Here is a 27,909-nt window from a genome sequence, read left to right as displayed (position 1 = left end):
GATAAAAAGCTTTGTTTCTTATTCCATTGAGATGGAACATCCAAATTTGTGGGTTTTGTTTGTTTCATTTTGTTTTTGCTGAAAGTGAAACCATACCCTTTGACCTTTTCCAGATCACTCTGTTGGTTTGGCTTAGTGGGTCATGAGGTTATCTGAAAATCAGGTGACATTATGGATCCGTCCCACGCTATGACATATCATTGTGGGAGGAAATGCATTATCATTATTTTGGTGATGTCAAAGCTGCATCAGGATCCAGTCCCTGTAATATGAATAGATCTTTGCTCATAAGGTTCTGGCAGTTGTTTTTCATCATTCACTGGTGACAGGAGATGGTTAGTTTACAGACTGACCTTTAAAACAATGCAAGCAAATGTATGGGGATCTCAGGATGGTCCAGTAATTCTAAGCCTTTCTTCCAGTGGATTTTTAAAATGTCCTTCATTCTCTCAACATATTATTATGCATTTTATGACATTTTTAAGGGCTCTTTTCAGGACAATTATTATTCCTGAAACCTACTTCTTCTACTGGAAAACACATGATGGTTCTGGTCAGTTTGAGAGACAGGCTATGATGAACAATGATATGGTAATAGAAAAAATCCTATTCAGTGCAGGATTTGACCTGTCAAAGCTTGGAAGGGAAATTTTGAGGTGGTGTGTGTAATTCATTAAGGTTACTGTAGTTTGTTATTCAGATTAGTCAATATTTTAATACTTAGATATTAAAACAAAAGCCTTGACCACTTGTCAGTATAAAAGATGAGTTAACACTTCTTATATACAAGTTGATGCTGACTCTAGATACAGGAGTCTTGTTCCAACACAGGCAATCATTTTCCGTTTTCTTCAAATTTAATATGTTTTCTAATGGTTGTGGTGTTTTTTTCAAATATCCTCTAAATTGTTGACTAGAGTTTCTGTGTGACATGGAATAAGTAAGTAATGTGTTCTACCTGAAACAGGAATACATTTCAGTTATAGAAAATTGACCTGTTAAACACCCACAGAAAAGAAAAAAACCTATCATTAAAAGCTCACTATTCTCTGCTCTAGGGAGCTGCTGTAACCATGGTACTGTTGTACACATAACACTAAGGTACAGTATAACAATCCCTGTGGAATGGCAAATCTTGAATTTTAATGATTCCTGCTTTATTTATGTTGTAAAGTGCTTTGGAATAGGTATCCTTCAAGATGCAAGCTAGTACAGAAGTATAAGCTATTGCTATTATACTTTGAATTAATCACTTGCTTTCCCTTCCAGAGTGATGTAGGAAAACATCTTAACATCTATTTTACTTGTAGCCTGAAAAAGCAAAGAAACCTTCCTCTCACAAAATAGTATAAAGCAAAGAAAAATATAAAGCTCCTTCAAAACTGAAGGAAAGGTAAATCAGTTTCAGATACAGCTTTCATCCTGCATTTCTTGAAATCAATATTCATTTGAAGGAAAGAAAATGACCTATGGAAACAAGACCGAGTCCTTGGTTAGTAAATATCTGCTAGGAACAGATTCTGAATGGGTAGCGTCTATAAGCCTCTAAAGCAGGGAAACTGAGGAGACAAACCCTATCACCCACTGCTAATGTGAATGAGCTGCTATAATAATGCACAGTAATTATGGTAATCAGGATGCAGACCCTTACTTAATTAAGCTTCACTTCAGTGAGCGAGGAGTAGTACATTTAAACAAAATAAAGACAGAAAAAAATTAAAGGTAGGCTGGATAACATATTCATGTAAGTGATAATAAAATTTATATCTATGGACATACTTATAAATGACACTTGTAAATCACTCAAAGGATTTCCAACTGGCACACACACATGGTTACATCTATGTGTCAGTGATTAATGAGATGTAAGAAAGCCTTAGTTTTTTTGATTTCTGTCCCAGGAAATAAAACTAGAATCACAGAAATTAAAGAATTAACATTGAGGTAAGGACATGATGTTTTTATGAAAACATATTTTTATGTTTCTGTGAAAGAGCACAGAATAGGCTTGTGCACAATATTCTGTTTTTTCCTAATTGTAAAGAGCCCCATATAATCTGCATTCTGCACAGGTGAGATAGTGTAATCATGGATTTATGTTATGATTTGAGTTGGAAGGGACCTTTAAAGATCATCAGGTCCAACCCCCTGCAATGAACAGGGACATCTTCAACCAGATGTGGTTGCTCAAGTCCCATCCAACCTGACTTTGAACAGTTCCAGTGACGGGGCATCCACCACTTCTCCACGAAAACTATTTCAGCGTCTCACCACCTTCATCAAATAATTCTTTCTTGTATCCAGTAGAAAGTTACTCTCAGTTTAAAATCATTGCCTCTTGTGCTGTCACTGCAGGCCTTGGTAAAATGTCTTTCTCCATCTTTCTAATAAGCCTCCTTTTTATATTGAAAGTCCACAGTGTGGTCTCCCCAGAGTCTTCTCCTCTCCACATTAAACAATCCAAACTGTCTCAGCCTTTCTTCATAGGAGAGGTGTTACAACCCTCTGATCATTTTGAGGCCCTCCTCTCAATGTACCTTAGCAGGTCCATGTCTTTCTTGTGCTGGGGACCCGGTAGTGCATGTTTGTAACCTTGGTCATAGTGGAGATCTAGTGGTGCTTCATCTAATCTTGAGCTTAATACTTATGGGGAAAAAAAAATGCTTTCTGTTATTCCTTAGTCTGCTGAGAAAAGTTGTTCGCCTCAGCCATCGTACCCACAAGCCCAGATGGGGAACAAGTGGTGGCATAGGAGCACAAGCCAGGGTCTGAACAGCTTTCACACTACCTTATCTGTTAACTCTAAAAACGTCATTGTGATTTTAGACCATTTCTTTAATAGATTCCATACCAGTGGGTCCAATTGCAGATAACACATCTGCATGGAGTCTGAGCTATACTACATGCTCTTTCACAGCACCCATTAATTATTCTGAGAGTCTGGAATTGGTGAGGCTCAAGAAAATATGAACATCCTTTTCGATTTATTGTTCTATTCTTTGGGTGTTGTAATATATGTATGTTTATAGACACATGTGACCATATGTAACATAGTCTGGGAACATGGCAACTGGCATCGTTTAGTCTGGGGTTGTTTAACCTGGAGAAGTGGAGGCTCAGGTGGGACCTTATCACTCTCTACAACTCCCTGAAAGGATGTAGTGAGGTGGAACTTGGCCTCTTCTGCCATGTCTCAGATGAAAGAATGAGAGGAAATGGCCTCAAGTGGCACCAGGGGAGACTCAGATTAGATATTAGAAGAAAACCCCCACTCAGTGAATAGTTAAGCACTGAAATAAGTTGTCCGGGGGACTGATGTAGTCTCTGTTTCTGGAAGTGTTCAAGAGGTGTCTGAATGTGGCACTTGAGGATATGTTTTAGGAATGATTATGGCAGTGCTACATTGATGGTTGGACTAGATGACCTTGATGGTCTCTTCCAACACTTATGATTCTGTGATTCTGTGACATAAATATATATGTTGCTAAGATATAAGCAGCTCTAGTCTTTCAGTTATCTGAGTATTTCTTCTTTGAGGAAGGTTTCATCAGCAAACGGTTTTCAAGGTGTCCTAGTGGACAGAGGGTCCTGGCCTTGGATTTTATCTCAGATACAGATCCAAAAGTAGTTCAGAGAATCAGCGATGAAAAAAACCACAGAGGCAAATACAGCATTGGAAACCAACTGGCTGTAATTATATCAACAAACCACTGTTGTTGTGCTTCTGAGTTGGGGCACACCTTGCCACACAGGGATATATGTTGAACTTCTTGCCAAGTTATACCAGAATCAGAATTTCTGTCTGGTTTTCTAAATAGACTTCAGGCCCTCCTGTCCTGGGCTCCACCCAGATCACACTCTTTAAAGGTTGCTTTGAGCAGGCACCTTCACACTATGTATACAGTGCAGGAATGCACCAAAATTTCCAGTTGAGTATACACTCCTTGTTTACTGTAAACACTTTGCAGCTGTTAATGTCTTTTTCGTCCCTTCTTGAGAGTTTAAACATGTTAATGAGTATGTTATTTACTATAATAAAGCCAGAGCTGGCTGTTAAATTAACAGAAGAACTCAACCAAGAACTCAACCAAAAGCTGTTTATCACTACTTTCCATGAAACTGATCTCCAGCTAGTGTGGGCTTGACCATCTCAATTCCATGCTGTTCCATGGACACTGCATAAATACTGTTCAGTTATAGGTGGTTACTGAGTTAATTAGATTTTCCCCCTCTTCAGCCAATCATTTAAAGTAGCAGCTGGTAATTGATTATATGTTTATTTCCCTCCTTATCTTCTTTAACTTCAAATAATCACTTTCTGTTCCTTCCTAGAGATGCGTCAATGTATCTTAAGTACCCTATCATAAAGCTAAATCCTTTCTTGACAGCTAAGCAAGCCTAAAATTGGGTTTTCCTGGATTTGGGGAGGCCTCAAACACCGAGGAATGCTTTGTCTGAAACCACCTGAAGGTTGGAAGATTTTTAAAATCTCATATCCATTTTTCATGCTATTTCTATTTTACTTCTGAAGGAAAGAGGCAAAAGAAAGGCACTTGAGTTGAAGAGGTTTCAACTGAGAAGTGTTAAAGAAGGAGTTAAAAGATGGCAGTCATCTCACCGCCCTCTCCTTACTAGGAGCCACAGTTTTAATCGCAAAAGACACACGAGTCAGAGTGGACATCTAAGTGCAGATTCAAGTATGAATGGCAAAGCATATTTATTCTCAAAAGTTGCCAGTATTATCTCTGAAGTGACTTTTCATGATTTCAGCCTTCTGGGTTAAATGCTCAGTTGGTTTATATTGATGTAGTGTCATTGACTCTAGTGGAGTCAAACTGAATTAGATGAGCCTAGTATCTGAATGTCTGTCACAGTTTACTGAACTAGATTCCTTGTACTAAAAATTGCTTTTTTATTTTCATAAAGATGTCATGTCTAGCAGGAAATCTCAGTTCTTGCACTGGAGACTCTGTGAGTGTTTCTCAGGTATCTCCTGTCTTGCTGGGCTTGGCTGATGCCTTGTTAAACAGTGCATGAAACCAGTTGGACAAGGGAACACAGAGAACACAGAGGAGAATTTTCATTTGTCAGATCGTCACAGCTTGCTTGTTTTCTAACATAATAAACTTCACACTTTCTAGACAGCTTCCCTAGAGAACTACACATTCAAAATCCTTTAAACATCTGAAATATAAAGGAAGAAAGATAACCTATTTACTCTTAAAAATGATAGACCCAGTAGAGTAACTCCCAAAGACTTGGGTCTCTATCTGCAAGCTGAAAAATTAAGTTGTTGATTTAATAATATCAGTGCATGGGTGTATAGCCCACTTGTCTTCAAGACAATAATGTTACTATTGTATCAAAGAAAGTCTTCATTAAGGATTTTGCAGATCTTTGAGATTAAATGTGAAAATGTCAGCAGGACAGCTGAGTGACTCAGCCAGAGAGGACTTTCAGTTTGAAGTGGCTGAATGGGCCTGAAGGTAGTTTATGTGGAACAAAAAATAAAAATGTTACCAACTTTTAGTATTTTATGAAGAATCTCACAATAGTTAGTGTCCAAACTCAATTATTTGAGACTATCATGTCATTTTCATTTTAAGTTTTTTGTTTTGTTTTCATTGGAGTTGCAAAAGATAATCCTGAAAGAATACTTAATCCAAGCAAACTTCAAGTCTCCAAAATCATAAAGACATTATTATTTTAAACCTCTTTTAAAACTTAACCTCTCTTTCATACCCCCTCAAGTGAAAAAAAACCCAAAAAACCACCAATGACTAAGAAGGCTTGACCCATGACATTTGAATGCTTGTTTTTGTTGCTTCTTTTCATCCCAGATTAAAGGCTGTTCCTTCAATGTTATAAAATGATAGGGCTTTTATGAAACTCTGAAAATTTCTAGGGTGAAGTTTTTTAAAAGACTTCATGGATGAAATGTATTTGCACTGTTCTGATCATTTAGTGTATTTTGATTTCTTGTGACACTTTTTAGAATTCATCAGCTAAAACTCAGAGTAAGGAGAGAGGGCAGTGGATCAGATTTTAGAAAAACAGATTGCAAAGATGAGTTTTAGGTCCCTTTCCACAGACACTGTCCAGTTCTGGTCATGTAATGTATATCCTAGAAACCAAGCTATAAATCCTGCAGAGCATGAAAATGCCAGTGAAATCTGTTTGTTGTGTTTTCCAATGCAAACCGAGAGTCTGTTTAACAGGGGCAAATTGGAGCAATTTGGAATTTTTTCCTTTTGGATAGATCTCTAAGAAGTACATCACTTTTAGTTTTTCAATTCACTGTGGGAATTTTGGTTTTGACAGCTCAGCTGGCCTAGGCAGTGCCCTTGATGTAGTTACCTGTCATTTACAAGTGACAAATCTCTATTGATTTTCTCAGCAGATGTCAGCCATACAAAACCCACTGTTTGTAGAGAACTTGCTTGGAGAGAAAAAGAAAAGCAAAAATGAAAACACATTTATAATTTTCCAACAAGCATCTCTCTCATATGAAATTTGCAGCTCTTAAATCCTAACTCCTGTGAAGCACCTTCTGCTGTCCCCAGACATCACCACCAGGGCTTGTAGCGCAGGTGTAAAGTACCAGACATGAAGCAGGTATGGTGCACATTTTCAGGTACCCATCAACGAGTTATAGAAGGCAGACAGATGGGAATACACTGTACTTTTTCCCCTGTTAAAATCATGAAATCTAGCAGACTGGCTTCATAATCCGCTCACTGGAACTATTCCTTATCTCATTTTTAAAAAGAGGCGGGTGTGTTTTGCTGTGTGAACTCTTATCTCTCACGGTGACCCCTGTCGCAGGATAATTGCTTGTTGCTGTGTGAGTGTTACAAATCCGATTGCATGGATGGAGCTCAGCTCTTCCTGCAAGGGAGCTACTGGCCTCTGCTCCTGTAGCTTAAGGAGCAGATCAGCTTTTAGTAATAGAGGTAACGAAATAAGAAACTGTTCTTAATTTTTCTAGGAGAACATAAAGCTCTAGGACAACATAAAGCTCCCTTTTTGCACCTAGAAGAAAAGCATTAACCCAAACTAGTAATTATTGCTAATATAAAGAACTAAACTAACTATAAAGGATGAATGTGAAGTAGCAAGCCCTAAAGAATGAGAAGACTGTATCAACAGAAACAGAGGGACAGACCTTTCTTGCTTTATGAAACTGTTCATAATTTAAAAATTTGTTTCTCAAAACTATTTTGAAAGAATGAACTATAGTAAAATAGCTAGATGTTACTTCTATCCATCAGCAAGAACTTTCAATAAAAATTATACATCTTCTTACAGTCATCTGGGGCAAAAATATTTTAAATACATTTTCAGAAGAATATTAATTCAATAAGAGATATCTGTGGTTTAATATTAATTATTTTTATTTTTCATTATTTGTTGTTTATTCTTTCCTTTCAGAACTTCTATTTATTTGAACACATATCAAAAGTGGTATTTTGTGAGTTAATGGTCAGTCTGCTAATTCAAACAATGAACTACAAGAGCTTGGCAAACTAAACAATATTTATCAAGTGCAGAAATACAGTTAGCATATGAACAGAGAGTAAAGGACAAAACCCATCAGATAACTTATAGAATGAGTACACTCCACAAGTTTCTTGGTTATCAAATTACTACTACTGTATTTTCAGAAATATATATAGTTTTAAGTAAATATATATATATAAATGTTTATGCATATAAATAGAACAAACTTTTAAACTTCACTCTCTTTGCTTTCAATGAAAAACTTTGATCAAGCATACTGGCAAATCACTGAGTACACAGTCAGCTTCAGAAAGAAACTTCAAATTGAGCATACATGCATGATTTTATCTTCTTGGCTATCAATGAATGCTTTTAAAATCCTCCTAGTCCTTTAAGAAAGAACAGCAGAAACCAAAGTTGTTCTTCACTACACAACTGAAAGTGATAATTTGGTAGCTTTTCTCATATGAAAGAACAAATCTGACAGAGAAGGAAAGGTGGGAAAAATGCTAAATAAGGATAACTGTATTAATATACTTAAAAGACTAACAGTCCTATCAGAATTAATAAGGATTCTGGAGTAAAATACAGGGATTTTGAGCAAGCAAACTTGGGGTAATATGGATATTATATTTGGTTATAACTGTGATAGTTCTTATGTATATACATATTTTTAACTGACTTTTATTGAAGTAATTTACTTCAAATCTCACTTGCCCATTCAAACTCATACCAAAGTATCTAACCAGAATCATTATTTAGAAAGTGGAATGTTTTCTGTTAATTTCTGTTACTTTATCAGGATGAACATTTCTTCTAGTAACATGGTCATAAACTTCACATTTATAAACTAGTCTAAGCACTTTGTAACAAACTGCAATCACATTAGGTAATCCCTACAATGATATCTGAAAAAAACCCCATATCCAAACTCCAAACCACCACTTTTTGTGGTACTTAATGACTGTGCTGGTATTCCAAAGACCATAGTTTATTTCCTCACAGTGATTACATAGTTTTCTATCTTCTATGATGAGAAAAACTCAGTATTGTTGAAAGTATTGAAACAGAGAACAGTGGTTAAAGAAGAAATATTATTCTATACACTGCCTTTTAGCACAGTTCCTAGTTACAGATCTGATTCAAAGTTACTAAGGACAGTGATAGCTGGTCCATTGACTTCATGATCCATTTCTTTCCTAAATGCTTCCTTTCTTGCAGTTTGCCATTTCTGGTACTGTTCATGGTAAAAAGAACAGATTATACTTTCATGCCTTCTTGCTTTCTGAGTTTAGTAGTCCATGAAGCACAGTTGCCCCATTTCTGACAACCCCAAAGGGCTGTGTCTCTTACTCACTGAATTGATTATTCATTGATTTTCCTGTTACTGTTCCTTATCTGTCAGCAAAAAGACAAAAAATAACCCTCTCTGTAACTCTGTATGTGGCACATGCAATAAAATGTAAAGCTGGCAGTATACCTGTGAAATGATGACTGGATGGCAAGGGAAACTATGCTCTTTAAGCATTTTTGACAAACTGATACCTACAAGCCCTAAATTCTCTCAACTGGAGGACACACAGCCATCTCCTTACAGTACTTCATAGGAACAGATCATTTGCACTTCCTCCGAAGTAAAACAAGGTGGCTAAAAAAATCTATTCTTTTCTGTTTGAAAACTATATGAAGACATTTACTGCTTTGTAAATGAATTCTGCAAAATCACGTCAGTCTGTTTCCAGTCAGCTGTGTGAATGTTTGATACGTAAAATGTGAGCAGAGTCACTGCGCACAGGATTCACACAAGTCACTGGTACAATCTTTGTGAATCAAGTTTCATATGCAAAATGTTCACATGAACACTGATTTCAAAATGAGGTTTCTGAAATTATTGTTCAATGTCTTCTTTCCTCTTCCTGATTGCACCCACCATAGTAACTTCACTAACTCTCAAATTTGAAGAAAGTAACACTGAAGGAAAACTAATGGCAAAAGAAGGAGCAAAAGTTAAGACAAAATTCACACAAAAAATATATGCAGTGCTGTCTACTATTGGTTTTCAGCAATTAATCAAAACCCTTCAAGGTCAACCTGAATTACTCAGTGATTTACTCGACTTTTGTTGTTTCCTTTGTTTCACTAACACATTGTTTAATTTATGGGCAGTATGGAGAATTCATGGCAAAACTCAAGGCTGGTTTTTGTTTTGAACTGCAGCTGATATTAAGCAGATGTAATAGGCATAAAAGTAGTCTAGTTCTGCTTAATTGGCGTGATGCTGTATAAAATTATAAAACATGGTCAGAAGGATTAATTAAGCTAATATGCAACAGTGACCCCAGTTTGTGCTCTCTGCTGTGAGTTCTGCTGTTGCAAAATGTTAGATTTTTTTTTAAACATCAAACAGTAAAAGAATAAAAGCTATGTTTGACATACATAGATCTCAGCTTAACTGTAGTTGTTATCACCATAGTCGTCAAGAAATCCCTCTTAGAGGTCACTGTGGCCACTGTAGGGATAATTTCACTCTTTAGAGAGGCCAGCAGACCCTTTACAACTGCACAGCAACTGATTATAGTAACACAGCATCTACCTCTGTTTTCGTCAGTGTATAATTTGCAGCATCCTATCTTTTGTAATGTGCAGCAAATTAGTAGCCTGACAAATGAGCCATCTATGCAGTTGAGTTGGGGATGATTGGAACTACAACCAAAAATAAGCTATTTTTTCTCATCAGATCACTCAGATTCACAAAGATGTCAGGAAAGAAAGCATCTATAATTTTAAGTAGAAAATGATGCTGTGTTCTCATAAAGGAAAAGTATTTTTCCTTCATTCGTGGTGGTAGCATAACATACCAGTGTAGGACTGAGAAGGATACTATTTTATTTATTTCCATTGGAAAACAGACCCAGAAGTCTTGAGTTTCTTTTTTTTTCCTCCCTCTCCCCCCTCCCCCTTTTTTAATGGTCAATTTTAGTCAATTTATGCTGATTCAGACCACTTTAGTGTCACCTTAATGAACAGATATTATACAAATGATCATTATTTTATATTTACTATTCATTACTCAGAAAGCATATCCAACTGAGAGAACATAGGAGTGAGAAGAAAGTATGTTCACCTGTGTATTTCTGTAGGGACTCCTTGTGAAGACAGTTATGATAGCATACAGGGATATTCCATTTACGGATGTTTAATTTCACTCAGTTCAGGTAATTCAGATTAGAAGTTACCATCAGACAACTGATGGAAATACTAATTAGGAATTGCTTTAAATAAGGTTAGGTTCATATTCACAGAAACTATTTCTTTCTGACTTTTTAAATCCAATGACTTCCAACTGAATATTCTAAAAAGTTGAGTCACACATGAATGCTGTGATTCCAATGACAATGTTTAGTATATTTAACTTTTCTATTTATTTAAATATGCAGTAAGAAGCAAATCTATACAGATGTTTCATTACTGTCTCAGATCAACTTGAAATCACATAGTAGTTTTAGGTGAAGCACATGGACCATGCATAGGAAAGCTGTGATGGACTGAGTAGTAAGATGCTGTTGCTCTTGCCTTTTACAGATAGCTAAGTTTTACTTGATGAATTCCTTATCCTACCCATTCATATAATTTTATTTGACCACTGATGGAAGAAAAGGTGCTTTTATTTGACCTGGCTATAGAGAAGCAGTATTTACAAGATAATTAGAGGTGAGTAATTAGAGGTGAGATGTTCACAGCAAAATATTTTTGTGTTTCTGGAAGAAGGAATGGATTATTAAACTTGATTATTTAATTGACAGCATATTTGAATACATTTGTCCTTTACATTGTTCAAAATAAGAGAAATATTCATTTAAGCAGCTTAAAGTCTAAAAGGCAGACACTGAGAAGACACAGAAATTTCAGTTACTACTATTTTTTTTTTAAATTAATGTTAATTCACTTCATAGTCCAGATAGAAAGCATGACTTCTAGAAATGACATGGCTATTACACTGTGCAAAGACATGAGCTTATCAATAAATGGTTATTTGATGTGAGAAAGTACTTGGAAAAGCTATGTATCCTCTGTCAATTCAGCTCCAAAACCTTCCCTTGGTCTATCCATGGTGTTTACTGAACATCTGAAGGTTGTAAAAAAGCTCTCAGCTATGGCTTCATTCCTTCTCATTTGCAGTCGGCAAACATCTTTATCTAAAACTGTGTGTTCATTGTCCACAGCTGCTCAAAGGTCCAGCCTTGCCCCTTTATCTATGCTTCACTTTCTGATGACTGCTTTGGTTTTTTGTCTGACAAATACAGTCTTACCCTATTAATTCTCAGAGTGCTGATGGTCTGAGTTTTTCTTCTCTTTGGTCTCTTTGGCAAAACCTTACCTCCTTCTGCAATTTCCCCTCCCATTCTCCTTTCTCCCTTGCCTAGAACACAAACACTTATTAGCATCTTCCTCACCTAAAAGCTGCACTCTCTTTAGCATGAAAATGATGTTGCTACTCTCTTAGATAAGTCTTAAAAATAGAGTTCCATTTCTTAGTTCTCCTCAAGGTTAGGACGGCAGGCATGGTGGTGATACAGACAACAACCATTAGAAACAGGGCTGCAGACTTTTTGTGCTATCTCCCCCTTTTTCACTATCACAGTTTTTCCTAAGCAATCTCAAGGTTTCTCTCTCCTTTCTTGCACATTTTTAACTCAACATTTCTGTACCTTCTCTGTGTTTGGATCACACCTTTCACCTTGTTGCAATGCATTTTCAGTAGCTTAATTCCAAATGGAGGAGTACCTTAGTTTTAACAGAGTGGCTGATCAATAGTTTAATCAGTGATATTGTTTCTAATTCTCTCTGTGCTGCTGTAGTATTTCTTTAGCTTTGAATACTGCAGATCCAAAGTCAAACTGGAGTTATGCTGAGACACAAGACAATCAAAAAGAAAGCAAGCATACCTGGCTACTGAATGCCTTTGGACCTGACAGATGAAAGCAAACAGAATATGTAAATCCACACACGTAAGCTTATACTTCTTCTCTGCCTCAGAGGCAGTTTATTTGTGAAGACCAAGAAGTAGTTTTCATGAGAAGGAAGCTTTCAGGAGAGGTAGCAAGAAGAGTGACAGTGTTAAAAGAAATTTAAATGTATTTTTTCAGTTCTTCTAAATGAAAAACTGGAACTTATAGTTTATTTCCCACCAAGGTGATATGATTTACAGAGGACCTGTTTACATTTTATTTTAGTTGATTAGTATGAGCTACTTAAAATATCTCTGCAGCAATCTTATTTCTGCAGATGCATTTGTTGATATTCACCAGGTAATTTATGCTAACGCGAAGAACATTTACATCTGCCATCCTCCAGTTCTAGCACTTACAGATGTTTTGTCAGACACTTAAAAATACAAACTGTACAACTGGATTACTTAAATTTTTAAATTGGTAGTGTTGTTGAGAAACAATGATAAACAACAGAACATTTTTGAATGATTACCTATAATGGTCAATAAACAAAAAATCACATCTATGGCTGCAATAATATGAAGAAAACAATAATTTTCAGCAGATCTGTAATGATTTCTGCTGGGCTAGGACGTCATACACAGTATGGTGTATATAATAAAATTATTGAAAATAATGTGAGATGTTTAGGATGGGAGAAGGGCAAACTTCCAAATCTTGCCATCTCAAAAAAAATCAGCGTTCATTTTATGGCATTGTTTTTGCGCATAACAGAATCAAATATCATTTTACACTCTTATTTTAGCTGCCTTTTTAGACCCAGTCCGACCACTCGCATGTCAGAACTAATCAGTAGTGAATTAATTATAAACATGGATTTAGTAATTGCTTCTTTACTGGAATTTAATATTTTCCTTCCAGTAATCTAGCAAGGGAGTCAGCACTGCATTGTTCAGCATAGTCCTAAGGGATTGAGAAGAGTTTGATAACTACTGCATTTTCAGTCTTTTGAATGACTTGTAATTAACTGAAGCATAAACTACAAACACTGCTTTAATAAAAGTCTTGTCATTTTTCTACTAGGGCAGTCTTAATTTTAATCTGTTTGGAATCCCTCATTCTGCAAATACCTATCCGGTTTTAAACATTGATAGAAACCCTGTAGATTTACACAGATTAGAAAGCACAGAAAAAACAGGAAACAGCCTCTCACCTTACATGTTATTATTGCTTAGGATATAAAAATAAACCTAACCACCCAGTACTCAGGCAACGGTTCATGATTTTTAAGTGTAATTTCATTATTACAGCTAATGGTAAAAAAATACTTAGAGTATTAATAGTATATTAATCTACACAGAAAAGACAAAAGATCATGCTGAAACAGAGAGACTGCCAAGGTACAGGCTGGTAGCAAGGTTATGCTCAAAGAATTCTTTCATATAACCAGTGGTATCTCTAAAAAGGTGGTAGACCTTGTCCAGTTTCAGCAGAAATGGAGTTCTGCTCTTTTTGGAATTAAAAGCAACATGACTTGGCAAGAAAGGAAGTTTGGGAGCACAGGAAAGGCTGCTATTGTGCACAATGGCACAAACTCACCACAATTAAACGAACAGCTCTTGGAGGTCCCCTGAAGAGTTTTAAGAGACAGGGCCAAAGTCCCAAAACATTACTATCTCTACAGGTTCTTTCATTTTCTTCAGTGAGGCTTCTGCTCAGAAGAGAAGTCATAGTTTTTTAGAAGAGCATTTTTGTTGTTTTATGCACCTTCTTTACAAACATGCTCTCAGCTGATTGAACAGTCTGTGTTGTGGTTTTCCTTTAAGAAAGAACACAGACATTTCCCCACCCAAATTCATTAACTATCTTAATTTAATAGTCTTTATCTAAAAAGAGGTTTTAGAGTAGAGAGTTATCAAATAACTGGTCTACTTGAACTACTTTTTTCTAAACCCCATTATTTATAGGTTGATTTCTGTCCTGATGCATCTTATTACACATATAGATTATGTGTTTCTATTTGATATTTTTTATCTAAATTCTGAGGGAAGCAAAAAGTTAGAAATATTAGACCTAAGAAGAATCAAGCCCAGAAATCAGCTATTGTATCAGAAAACTAACAACTCACCTAGTTTTACAGTTTAATTTATAGCAGAAAAAAAAAGAACTTTGGGAGCAAACCAGTATGGAGGTAAAACATTTTCTACCGTTTGACTTTGTGAAGTTAATTAACAAAAAAAAGAAAAATGAAGATTATATCCTGTTGTTTACTTTCTTTAACTGGCATAATGTTAACTGACGGATGGCATTAAAAATGTCTGTTTGACCATGAATACTTTTTGCCAACAGTATCATGGCTGATTGAACAAAAAACGCAGTCAAGATACAAACTTGGCCAGAGCATCAAACAGATGTAGCTAGAATAACACCTGCCAGCTGAATGTTGTGCCCAGTATCTTGATCTGATTTATACCAAGTAAAAAACTCTAATTAAATTTAAAAGGGGTCCTTTCCTTCTATGTAAGATTTTAATCAGAAATAAATGAAGTTAGAAAGGTTTTCTTTTTCAGCATAGAGAAAATGTAAGTTCTGCAACATTACTTAGCAGAGAGGTAGACAGATATTCCTATTTAAATTACTTAAAGTTAGGGTTTCTGACACAAGGAATTTTGGAGTTTGGACAACCAAACAGCCTACTGATAGTACTATTTTAATGCTTGTAAATAAACTTAGTATATTCAAATATTTAGACTGGATGCATTCTTTTGCTTTGATTTCAATAGAAATGAGGCAGTAAGATGTTATTTTCAATTTGTATGCAAAATGTGCTGAGGAGCAAAAATGTGTAATTGGCTGTTACATTTGCTTTAAATTCATGTAAGTAATATTAATATGAAATATCAAAGATTTTTCTTCAAGATTTTCATAACACGTGGGCAAGGGTTATTATGTGAAGGTGGATACAATATTTCTTTCTGAATAGTACTTTTAATTATCACCTTGAAACTATGCTCATTACACAATTTTTAACTTTCTAAATCTAGAAGAGGGATATTTTGTCCTACATTCAGTTGTATCTTGTCTACTGATGATTGTTAATTTAAAATATGCAACTAATACTACAAAATACTTGAAACTCTTTTTTTATCTGCCTAATACCTACAGTGTACTCTATTAATCGCATTGCTAGGGAATTAAGATACATATTTTTGTCAACATCCATTGCTTTTCATTCTTTAATATTGGATGCGTGCCATGAGATGCATGACACTGAATTCCTGACACTCCTGCTACAGTAAATTAGAGGTCTGGCTACCTAATATTTCTGAATATCAGTCCTAATTAGGAACTGCAGAATAGAATATGGAGCACTACAAATTTTTAGGCAAGTATCTGCGTGGGCTTAAGGGAAAGAGCTGGGACATAAGTAAAAGCAAGTCAGATTATAGCTCTTTGAAATGGGTAAGAATATTAAATTTGCAAGGCATTACATTTGGATAAACCATGTGTTTCCTACTTGTATAAAAAAAAAACAAAACATGAGAGAAAATTAGAAAAATCACTTGGCAATATTCTTCTGGACATAGACATCCTGTAGTCCATACTAAGAATAGCCAAAATTCACTCTAATAAATTACTCATTCTTTCATGGAGGTAATACAGTCATAAATGCTGCACTGTCAAAGTAAACACTTTGCATTGCACAGACAAAAGTAAATTCCTGTAATCAAAAGCATAATATATTTAATTTATTAGCACTTTTGTTTGTGATCTATAGCAAAATTAGCAAGAAATTCTGATATTTCTATTAAGAAAGGAGAAAAATACTTATTTCTAAATTCAGGACATTCAAGATCTTTAGAATCATGAAAACAAAAGCCACCACCCTGTCTTATGACCTAGCATCATAATAGATACTGTCTGATGCAAGATAAAGGCGTAATTAGAGGGGACTGAACTAGAACATGGAGAAGAGGCTGCACAGTCAGGGTGAGATGTTCACGTTTTTGGTGTTTTTTTTTTGATATTTTGTTTCAAACTTATGTTTTGGCAATGAAAATTGTTCTATTTTTATGCTCATTAATTTGACCTCTACTATATTGCCTTTTAATATTTTTCACATTAAAAACTGGAAGAAAATCAGCAAAAGGCATAGAAGTATGTCAAATACAGCTCCATGTAAGGAAAGTAATTACAGTGTCCTACTAAAAAAGTAAGACATCCTGAAACAATACTTCACTAATTGAAAGAAATTTTGAAATAATGGGTTATGCAAAATGTAAATAGGAAGAGCAGTCAAGAATTCTTTACAATTTTCCCATTCTTCCAGTTAATCTCTGAATTGTAATAATTTCCATTGTGGCACATCTCTCCACTTTTAAGAGCTTTCTGATGAGAGCCACTAATTATGAATTGCTCTGTAGTTTCAGGGAGGTAATTTGTGAAAGAAACTTCTCACTGTTGTGAAGGCTTAGCTCACAATGGCTCTGAGGCTCAGAAAGATATATGACTGGAGTACTTGTCCACAGCTGAAAAGCTGTTGCTGTGTCTGAAGAACATCAAAGCAGTGGAAATTTCCTTCTGTCTGATTATTCTGCCTTGTTTACTTATAGCACTTGCTGTTGTCTGTGGCTTGTAAGGAGTTTAGGATAGCTGTGTTTTCTCTGAATATTTCAGTGCTCCACTGTTGTTGTGACCAAACTATTTTGAATCATGGTAGTCTTTGTCAAACATGATAGTTACTGTGCCTTTGAGGTTGGAAAACCTTCAGCATTCTTCCAGGACAGCGACAGATTTCACTGTCTTGAAATGGGCTTTCTTTTCTTTTCTGTCTCTGTCATTGGACTACTCAGGACCTTATAGGTAGAAAATGTGTTTTCCTCTCCCTTCAAGATCTTGGCATGGTTTTTTGTTTGTTTGCTCTGACCATTTAAAATATCAGATTAAGCATGAAAACAAGGATACTGCTGGAGAATGGTACTACTGAAGTCACAAATAAGTGAAGCCCTAATTTAAATACATTAACAATTTCAGAAATGTTCTGATATCTCAGGTATCTTTTTTAACTCTGGCATGATCATTGTTTGCTTTTTGTCTGGTGCTTATTTATGAATCCTAGTTGCATTTATGGCATTCTGCAGCAGTATTTTGCACTTAGCTGCTTTTCATGCAAAAACATCAAAGCACTTTAGAAAATAGTATTATATGAATTTTGTAGCTAAGACAACTGAAGGAGTGAGAGAATGAATAATTGGATCAATTGGGCAATTCAATAGCAGAGTTAAATGTGCAATTTAAAATCCTAGCTCCTGCTGTATTTAAAAGGTGAAGCACAAGGCTGTACAGAGACTGTGAGGAAGCTCAGAACAAAAGAGGTATGGCAGGCGATGGTAAATTAATGCACAAGAAGAACCACAGGTATCTACTGAAGTCTATCATTCTGAATGCGTTGAATCCACTATGAATGACAAAAGAAATTTCTTATCATCATCACTAAATGCTGAAACTTATTTGGTTTGAGATTTTTGAAAGCATGTGATTTTTTTTGTTTGAAATTCCTATCTCATGCATTGAAGAAACAGGATTACTTTCATAATTTGCTAAATTGTCTGATGATTTTCTCACAAAATATAATTAGATAACATCTCCAATCCCATTTTGAAACTCCTTGATCTTTAGGTACTGTGCCAATCCCTTCCTCTCTTCCATTTGCTTTATTTGCTTGCACTGCCAACTAGTTTCTATATCTGTCTGTTATCTAAAAGCTGATGCAGGGATGTCGGTATTCTCTGATTCCTCAAAGGCTCCTGGCAGGAGATAGTGGTTTCCATTGAGCACCAACATACCCAAGAGTGGCACAGGCAAAGTTGTCATCACTCTTTCACTCACCAAGAGTGTTGGGTATGCAACCATAAGCAGGTAAGTTTTATTTGCTGTAAAACCACTTTTTTAACCTGGACATCTATTAGTTGGCACCAATACACTTCAGTTGCACAAGGCTGGCACTTTATACAGCAGCAGGATTTTCAGGTGGTAACATAATTATAGAAACAATTAATCAGCTGCATAATAATAAAAATTGTGTGCTGTGGATTTCTGCAGTTGCAAGGCAAAATATGCAGGTGTCTCCTGACAGTAGATCACTCCTGCCAAGACTCAGGTCTTGGTGTACATTGATCATCTCAATATGTCTGCATCATTCCAGCAGTAGGGTGGATTATCCTTATTTTAAAAATGTTTGAACATATAGTATATGTTGTTAGAAATATTCACAGCCCAGAGAGTATGAGATGATATCTTTGCTTGGTCTCTACCTTGTCCCTTTTACTCCAGTATTTGACTCACTGAAAATATATTCTTGAATTACTTAAGTGCAATTACCTTTTAATACCTATTAATCAAAGAAAATGGACTGTTCCTGGATCAATTTTCAAAATCCATGGAAGTTGCCCTTATAACAAATATGGCTGAATCATTGTTATGTACATCAACAGTGCTGTGAACTTCAGACTGCTAAGGACACTTAATGGCCAAACCCCCACATATTCAGGAATTGATGGCATCCACTCTTTCCGCTACAGGAGTCTGCCATGTAAGTATGGCAGGTTAAAAATTCCTTCTCGGAAATTTAGGATGCACTGGTGCCCCCGTGTGGAGTCCAACACAAACACTTCGGTATAGCTCAAAAGGGGAGGTAACACAGTCGTTGAAGAAGTGGCCCTAACACTCACACCTGCTTCTACTTAGAAAACACATTTCTATTCTCACAATTAGAGAAGAAATGCATGTCCTGTAGGAAAGTCTTGCTGTGTAGTCTAAAATACCTTTGCATTCAAAGTCACGTGATTATTTTATACATAATTTTGAGTGTAGGCTTTGTGGTTGCTTATGTGAGCAAATATTTCTATCTGAATATATAAGATTCTAATCACTATCATATATTTTTTATTTTAGTGTACTTATGAAGGGTTAAGGCACAGATAGATTAAAGGAGTTGAGTGGAGTATTATTTAAAAAAAATTAATTCCTCTTATTTAAAATTTCTACTCTATTTGTGCCTCATTGCTATTGCATGAAATATTCAAGCTAATAAGAATGCTCACATTTAAAGCACTGGAAAGAATCAAATTTAATTTTACTGCTATTTATATGTGCCCTCCAATCAAAATTTCAATTTCTATGCTTGATCACCGGTATCCAAAACTCTTGGCAGGCATGCTGTAATTCACCTCCATGCATGATTGCCACTACCCAGAGCTCTTGGTTTGCACACTCTGGAGCTCCAGAACAGATGTTAACTCAACTTTCTTTGTGTGTGCTGGGATGTGCTGATGATCTCCCACTACATTGCTCTGTGAACAATTTCCCTACCATAAGAACTCCCTTATGTTTTCCGAGCAGTCTCAGAGAAATAAAAAGATGCTATATACCAGCTTCTGTCAGCAGCTTCCTTTGGCCTTGAAGACAAAATCCACAATGGCCTCAAGAAACAGAAGGTGACTTTTCTTCTGTATCTTACCCTGAAACAACTTGAAAAGCTTCTCTCACATGAGTCATAGCTCTTAATACACTAGTTTACAGAGATGCTACTTTCAAAAACTCTGAAGAAAAACCATGAGGCTAAAAGGTCCTGCTGATCACTAAGCATTAGATTTCTGTTCTTGTCTCATATATGCACATCATCCTGTGCAACACTGGAGTTAACATCACGCCTGCAGTGAGGGTTCTGCTGGGTGACTGCTTTGGAGGTGACCATTGCAATAATTTAATTTGGTTACTTATTCAACTTCAGCCACAGAATTTCCTGCAATGGTCCTTGTATGAATACAAACCCTTCTTTTAAACCCGACTATTTTTTCCTACATTAATGCTTCTGAAGCAAAATTTGAGGTGAAAAGAGCGTGATTGGAACATGGATGGATATATCTAATGAAGAGAATGAAGACAATTAACAGGTACTTAGCTGCATATTCAAGGAACCATGTCTGCATTCATGGTAATATGTCACAAGCTGATTCTTATCTCTTACAATTTTTACAGTACTCTAAATATATATTTGGTTGGAATAAAAGGGTTGTTGATTTGCAAGAGCGTGACCAGTCTCAGGTGTGGTATGCAATGAAGCTTGTGCACCTAAAGCACTTTACTTCTTTTGGAAGGATCACACCAGCAATATACTTAAATTGGAATTTAAGGAATTTATTATCTGCTTATTACAGGCAAGCATTAGTTTTGCTCCAATGGGGCTGAAATGTTAGGCAAGGTGCCCCATTTCTTTTGCTGCCTACCCCCTCTCCCACCTGAATGCTATGCTATCTTATTTCTGGGTAAAACAGTCTCTTACCCTCTTCCTATTTCCCTAAGGTTCCTGTGAGTTTGCAGCATTAATTTTTTGCCTCATTTTATTTTTACAGTTGCTTCCAGAAAAAGCTGTTTAACTCAAGCCTCAGCAACTGACCTCAAGTGTTTCCATAATACATATAGTACGTGAATATCTGGAGTCTTCTGAGCTGTATGTTCACCTTATGTTCTCAGTCAGTGTGATCAGAAATCTATATTTAATTCTCTTCAATAAGAATTGCCAGGCTGCACCATGGAAGCTAAGGACATGTCCAAGAAACAAAACCTGTGCAGCTGTCATGATATGCTTCCTAAGATAAGGTGGGAGCTTGGAAGGGTGACAAAACCACTGAGCAACAACAGATGTTGCTCACACAGGGAGGTGGTGGAGAGGTATTTTCCCAAGGATGGTATATAGTCAGAATCCCTCACAGTGTGTAATTTATGCTGCAACATGCTACGAACACTCAGGATCCTAAGGAACTGGATGGTTTAATTGGATATCTGTTAATTAAGACAGATATCTTCATGTTTGTCTGAGTTTAATTCTGGATTCTGTCAAACATGAATTTTATTTTACTGTCTGTAATGCTTTAATCTACCTTAAATTGAGGAAAAAAATAAAGTTAACATACTTAATTTTTTTATCATTTTATTTGGGACAGAACTTGTTATTCTCAATGTCATTCTGAAAATGAGTTATAGCTATTATCATTTTTCCAAAACACTTACTTGCATTAACTTGAAAAATGAAGTTATTATGGTATGGTTATATAATCAATTTATTTTACTGCAAGGAACATTGTTCAGTGTGCTTCTTGAATTTAGGAATAATAAATAAATTCTATAATTTTGGTTTTAAACATAAACTATATTAAAGGCCTCTAGATATTTTGCTCCTGATCAAGCTTAAATATATGTTTAACTACACATACCAGAATGATCCAGTGAAACCACAGGATGTCCACATGCACAGAAAAGCTATTAGGTGTGTTAGTAAATCATTCTAGAAATGATCTGTAATTTTAGCTGATTTCGTTTTGTGAAACATAAGAGTTTACAAACTGATTAATTTAAATTGTCCTGGACTTTCTTATTACCTTGGGTTATTCACAACACATAATGTTTGCATATTAGTTCAATTACAGCTGAAGAGTGGTAGGTCTGTTTACATTTATAATTTTTTCAAATCAATATTGAAGACGGAATCCTGTCTTCATTAAAATAAATGGATTTTTTTCATTTTATTTGCCTCTTTTTTTTTGCTTATGAGCTGTATTTGTATTCAAAATCTGTACCTGAGACAGCAGAGAACAGGTACTTTCTGGCCTCCTCACCTCCTCAGCTGCTCTTTGCCTGCCTTTGATGCTTTGCTTAACCTAGGCATGGCGTAACAATACCCGAGTCTATTTACATGGATGCTGTTATCTACAAGGGATAAAAATGCCTTGGCCTCTACATCCATGTTCATTGATGGTAAGGGCAGTAAATTTGATTTTGAGGGTATCTTAAGGGCTGTTTCTGCAGGAGGGGCTTGTCTGACTTACCCACCATTGACCGTTGTGCTTGGACCAAATAGGACAACCCAGGGGGACAGAGCAGAGCTTGGAATGGAATCCCTATTTCACCCTATTCCATTTCTCTGCCCTAGCATTTTATGTCCAGATTGAAAGGAAAAATCAATCAAGGCTAGGTCTGACAATAACCATATTTTTCATTTTTGATGAGCTACAGTGTATGCAATGAGAGATATTTCAAAGACATATATATCCAAACAATGCTTAGTTGTCGTCAAACTACTCAAATAATTTGGAATGAGCTCAATGTTAGAATAACCAATGTATTTGAAAGTTAAATATGGAAGTCCTTTGATTTAGCTTCCTTCTCCTGCAATATTTTGTAAAGGACAGGATTACTGAAATGTCTCTGTATTGTAGCGTCTGAGGGGGACTCTAAGGAGACATTATTTGGTTTGTAAGAGGAATAGGTTACACATGTTTACTGCATCCTTTCTCTTTCTCACTGTGATTCTTGTCAAGGAATGGACTAATGTTGTTCCATTTCACAGCGGCAGTGCAGCTGTAATTCCCATGTACAAAACACATTCTCTTTGATTAACTGCTTCCTTCTACTTAAAGAGAGAAAATGTTATATTAATAGAAAAAACTTGTATGTGGTAATATTTTGTTGCTGCTTTATACAGCCCGTACCACGCAAGGTTAATTCCAGCAAGAAAACAGATACAAATACTGAAAAAAAAAGTTGATACCTCTTTCTTTGACCGATTTCACACCACCACCACTGAAAGAAATATGTTGGCTAAATAACAAAGTAAGAGACTCTCAGAAATAATTCCTCTAATGCTGGTTTTTAGCTTATTCTCTTTACAGTCTGTCCATGTCAGTGTAAGCTGATTTTAGTCTTCTGTATGCATATTTTTGGTTTATCCATTACCAGCTTTTTATAAATTTAATTTTAGAAGACAGAAATAGCAATGATGAACACCATCTGCTTGAGTAACCTACTCATCTTAGAGATTTTAGAACTTTTTTTGCATTTGTTAGCATTAGAGCATAGTCAGCCACCACTTTGACCCTGAATCCATGCACTACTGATCTAACTCAGAGTTATAGGACTGGACCAATTTTGCTTAAGATAATGGGCAAGCTTTCTGTTCTAGTCAAAGTGTAGATTCTTGTATCAGGAAAATTCTGTGTAAGGCCTATTCCCAAAAGATATATGATTCAGTGTGTTTTTTCCAAGTCATTTAGATACTTGGGAATGATATAGAAAAGTCAGGGTTCCCATGCCAATCCAGATGGATCTACATGACCAGTTCATAAAATGTTCAGCTGCACTTATATCCATTCTCAGTTTTCATGCTATAAAAATACCACTCTGATGATGTGCATAAAGCATCCACTTTATTTAATATATATTAATTTTGAGAAAGTCCAGGAAATATTATCTTAGGATCAGCAGAGCACTTATGTTACATATATATAGACCACTAAGTGTTATGTACATAAAGATATTGAAGTCTTCTTGAGAGGACCACCTTGATGCACTGTGACTGTGAAGCAGTTTAATTCATCTGACTTCAGCAACAGGAATTTTCTATGGAACCGTTTTCATTAGCAGTATGAGAAACTTAGAGTGATTTAAATACACTGCCTCCTGTGCTTATTTCCAGCACTAGAAACAGGAGGTTAGTGACAAAGAAGTTGATCCTTGAAATCAGTGCGAAGAGTCCCATTACATTTTGCAGACCTTAATAAAGGCCCAGATGACCTGTTTATCTGTGAAATTGCTACTGTCACCAGAAGGATGAATTCTCGTACATGAAGGAAGATAGTAGTGGAGATGAATTTCATTTAGGACCAATACACAGTGTCTGCCTTGCTGAAGGAGATTCTGTGGAAAATCCTGCCTGAAAATATGTGAAGGTAGCCTCTAGATTTTTTTTTGTACTGAATGCAATGAGATACATAAGCTTTAGCAATTTTTTATTAATTTAAAATATTCACAGTTTTTACTATTAATGTTCTTAATTTTATTTTCTTGCTATGTTTACCTCTTTTCAAATTCTGAAAAATTTAATAAGTAAACAATGAAGTTTGTTAGAAGATTTAGTGGATAAATGATCATATCATGATTCTTGCCATTTACTGCATGTCATCATGTAGTCCAGTGAAATTCTTGTGCAGAGATTTACAAAACTTGGTGGTGCCAATGAATATGTAACTGGGAGAGTCTTTAGAGTCAAATAATGTTTTTTCAGAACAGAACTGCAACAACTTAAAATTTGGATTTTCTCTCCTTTGTCCATAGTTACTGAGTTCTTTAACACTTGCAATTCCTTGTAAGGCCAGGTTATATTTACCAGCTGTTGTCATGATTTAGTATCAGACTAGTAGAAAGTAAAGATTACCAACAGTTCAAGAAAGGAGGTCTTTATTTGCACAGTGTTTGTCACCAGAGTAGTAGGTAGATAATTCCAGTTACCTTTCTGAAACTGATTTAATCTTGCGTTTATAAGAAATTAGTAAAGACAGGAGAGTTGTACAAAATGCGCAGCTGCACAGTACTAAATCCTTACAGTTATTTTTTGTCTTCAAGTCACTAGCTCTGAGAAGGCTTTTTGACAAGGTTACAGTGGGAAACTGATGACATTGTGGAAGTTCAAACTAGCTCTGTGACCCCCTGAAAATAGGACAGTAAGCAGGTCTCTGGCACTGATGGTGTACAAATGTGTAGTGGGCATGGGGATAGCTTTTCTACAGGAATAGAAAAATTACTTTTTAAAGATTTTCAGAAGGGAAAGCAGAACGAATCTTAGTATGGCTTTGATAGGATAAAGGCAGTTCTTGTCTCTCCCCTCAAAGGTTTCTCTAAGTCCAGTGACAGCTTGGGGGCTAATCTGACAACCTGGACTGCTGTCAGCCATGCAGGGCCCAATTTTGCCTTGACACTGGCTCTTTGTCAGCAGGACTTTCTTGACCTCTGTGTTGTCTCTCTGGATGCAAGTTAAAGAAGAGGGATGTCTGAATCCTCTGAAGAAACAGGTTTCTCCCACAAGTCCTTGCATAGGGTACAGTTGCTACAGTAAACTCTGGGAAACCCATGATGTTTAACTGATGGGAATTGATCTACTAAATAGAGTTACTTCTTGTTACAGAAGGTAGGAAAAAAGCACACAGGCATGTTTAGCATAAACAGTGTGACGACAAGCTAACAAGGATGTAAAAAGGAATTTCTCATATGGATAAGCAAATAAATAGAACTGACATATGGTGTAATACTATTTCCTAGTATAAAAAATTTGGCATCCATTACTAACCAAATGCTGCACATTTATTCTGTAACTGAGTACACTAAAACTCCCCAAACTTAAATGGATATGGAGTTTTTTTTACTTCCTCCCTGCACCCCCATTTCTCATCATGTTCTTGATTACAAATCTTTTAAGCTGCCTTTTCATCATTATTAGTGATTAATATTTACATTTTATAAATGTCCTTTACTTCTATGTGATTGGCACCTTTCACACTCTCCTCTGGTACATGAAAATGCTACCTAATGGAAAAGATATTCTCACCTCTAGCAGAGGTCTACAGTATGCTTTCATGACCTGATTTTATTGAAGGTTTCATGATTAGAAAGTAGCTTTCATTCAAAGAAATTCTATGATTGCTTTCTGCTGCCTGCATGAAATGTATATATATTTCTGGAAGAAATAACTCTGGAAGTTCAGTACTTTTACACTGTGCTACCCTTAGTCCAACTTTTTCCTGATAAGGCATAAAAAAGCAGGTTTTGGAGGTGACATTCACATTGACTGCAAAAGTCCACATTGATTCCATTAGAGTGAGAGGAAGAACAGAAGATCAGGATTTAAGTGCAGCATTATACAAAGAATTGGCAGAGCATTTCTCATAAGAAATACACTTCCAAATTTGTATCTTGAAGTGACTAGCAGCAAGTAAAAAGACACTTCAGTCTTGCTAAACCCAAGCATTCAAAGATCAAAAGACAACCCCACAACCACTAGATTAATTTAAAGTTGTGGCTTGCTTTGTTATAATCTTGTCTTATAGGCCTTTTGAGACTTCAGTTCCATTTAAAGTGTGTTTCCAAGTTTTTCTCTGCAGCTAGAAGTTCTGGGAAGAGTACTTGCAAATATAGAAAAACACAGAGACACATAACAGCTCTAGGAGATGGGAATATAATGGCAATATTTACAAGCATGACAGATGGGACGACCAGGATGCACAGTGATGAATCTAGATAGTAAGGTCTCTGTTTGTTTCTCTAGTGGTGGTATCTGTTACAGGAGTAAGAGGTAGGGAAAATGTATTAATGACTTATTTCTGTTTCCAGTAAAGTCTTGCTTCTTCGATTAAGTTTTTAGTGCTGTGCTCCCTCTAGTTTTAAAAGTTTCAGATGATGGCTCTTAGAAGTGGAGAACCATTCTATATCAACTACACTCACTCATGTACTTGCACGTTATTTTTTCTGTATATGACTCATAACAGCACACTTTCAGCTGTTTTCCTGCAGATGCATAGATCATGACTGACACTTTCAAAAAAGATAAGTATGGTTGTAAGCATGCCCCATATTTCATGTTAACTTACATTTCTCCAAATACTGTTCCTAAGCACAGCCTGAAAATCAGGTCTTTGAGAGATTCAACAGCTAATATGAACGTTGATGTCTGCTGTTGAAAATGCTGTCTTTCTATTTAGTATTCCAGACTCTATTCTTTATTCTTATGAAGGGGAAGGAATATCTAAATATAATAGAAAAGTTAATTCAGAGGATATTGATATATGATTCATCTCCATCAGAAAATAGCCTAATTTTCATCTCAGCTCATTTGGGAATGCAATGTATATTAATAACTGACTTTAAACCCAGCTGAAATTAGTAAAATTCATCTCCCAAACTAGATTTTGGATTTCCTCTAGATCGAAGAATTAAGCTATTTATGCCATATACTTCTTTCAAACAATTGGAGGTAACTAATAACTGTAACATACAATTTAAGAGCAATTATTTTCTTGTTAGCATGGAATGCATGACCAATACCAGTGGTATTAATTTCCTTCAGTTTTGAGAAGCATAGACATACTTTGCTTGATCAAACTCTACTTCTTCTATATCAGTATACTGATGTACTTCCAGCAGGTAAAAAGTAAATTCCAGCAGGTGAAAAAAACATTGAAGAGCAATAGTTAGCTTCACTTGTTCAGCTTAAACATTAAATACTTTACTTGCTTTATCACTGTAATTTTCATGTATAAATTTTCAGTGCTCTTGTCAAACACAAAGTTGTCTTCATGATTCCAACACTCCAAGGAAAATTTTGCAACAACCTCCTCCTGTTTATTATTCTAATGAAATGTAATACGATATCATGAAAAGATGACTCCTCATACTTAGTGAAATAGAAAACTCAGTAAATTAATGTTATCATTATCATTGGTATCTCACAATAATGTTGAGATATGTTTCAATGATTCTGCTTGCCTTTATTGCTTGTAAAACTTTGCATGCCCTGCAGAGATTATAATTTTCAAGGAGTAAATATGTTTTATGTGCTTACCCATACCTC

Source organism: Manacus candei, unplaced genomic scaffold (assembly GCF_025592945.1).
Source record: "Manacus candei isolate 608988 ecotype Guabito, Panama unplaced genomic scaffold, ASM2559294v1 h1tg000060l, whole genome shotgun sequence".
Taxonomy (NCBI): Eukaryota; Metazoa; Chordata; class Aves; order Passeriformes; family Pipridae; genus Manacus; species Manacus candei.
The sequence above is the reverse complement of the archived record's forward strand: the minus strand, read 5'-3'. Positions refer to the sequence as shown.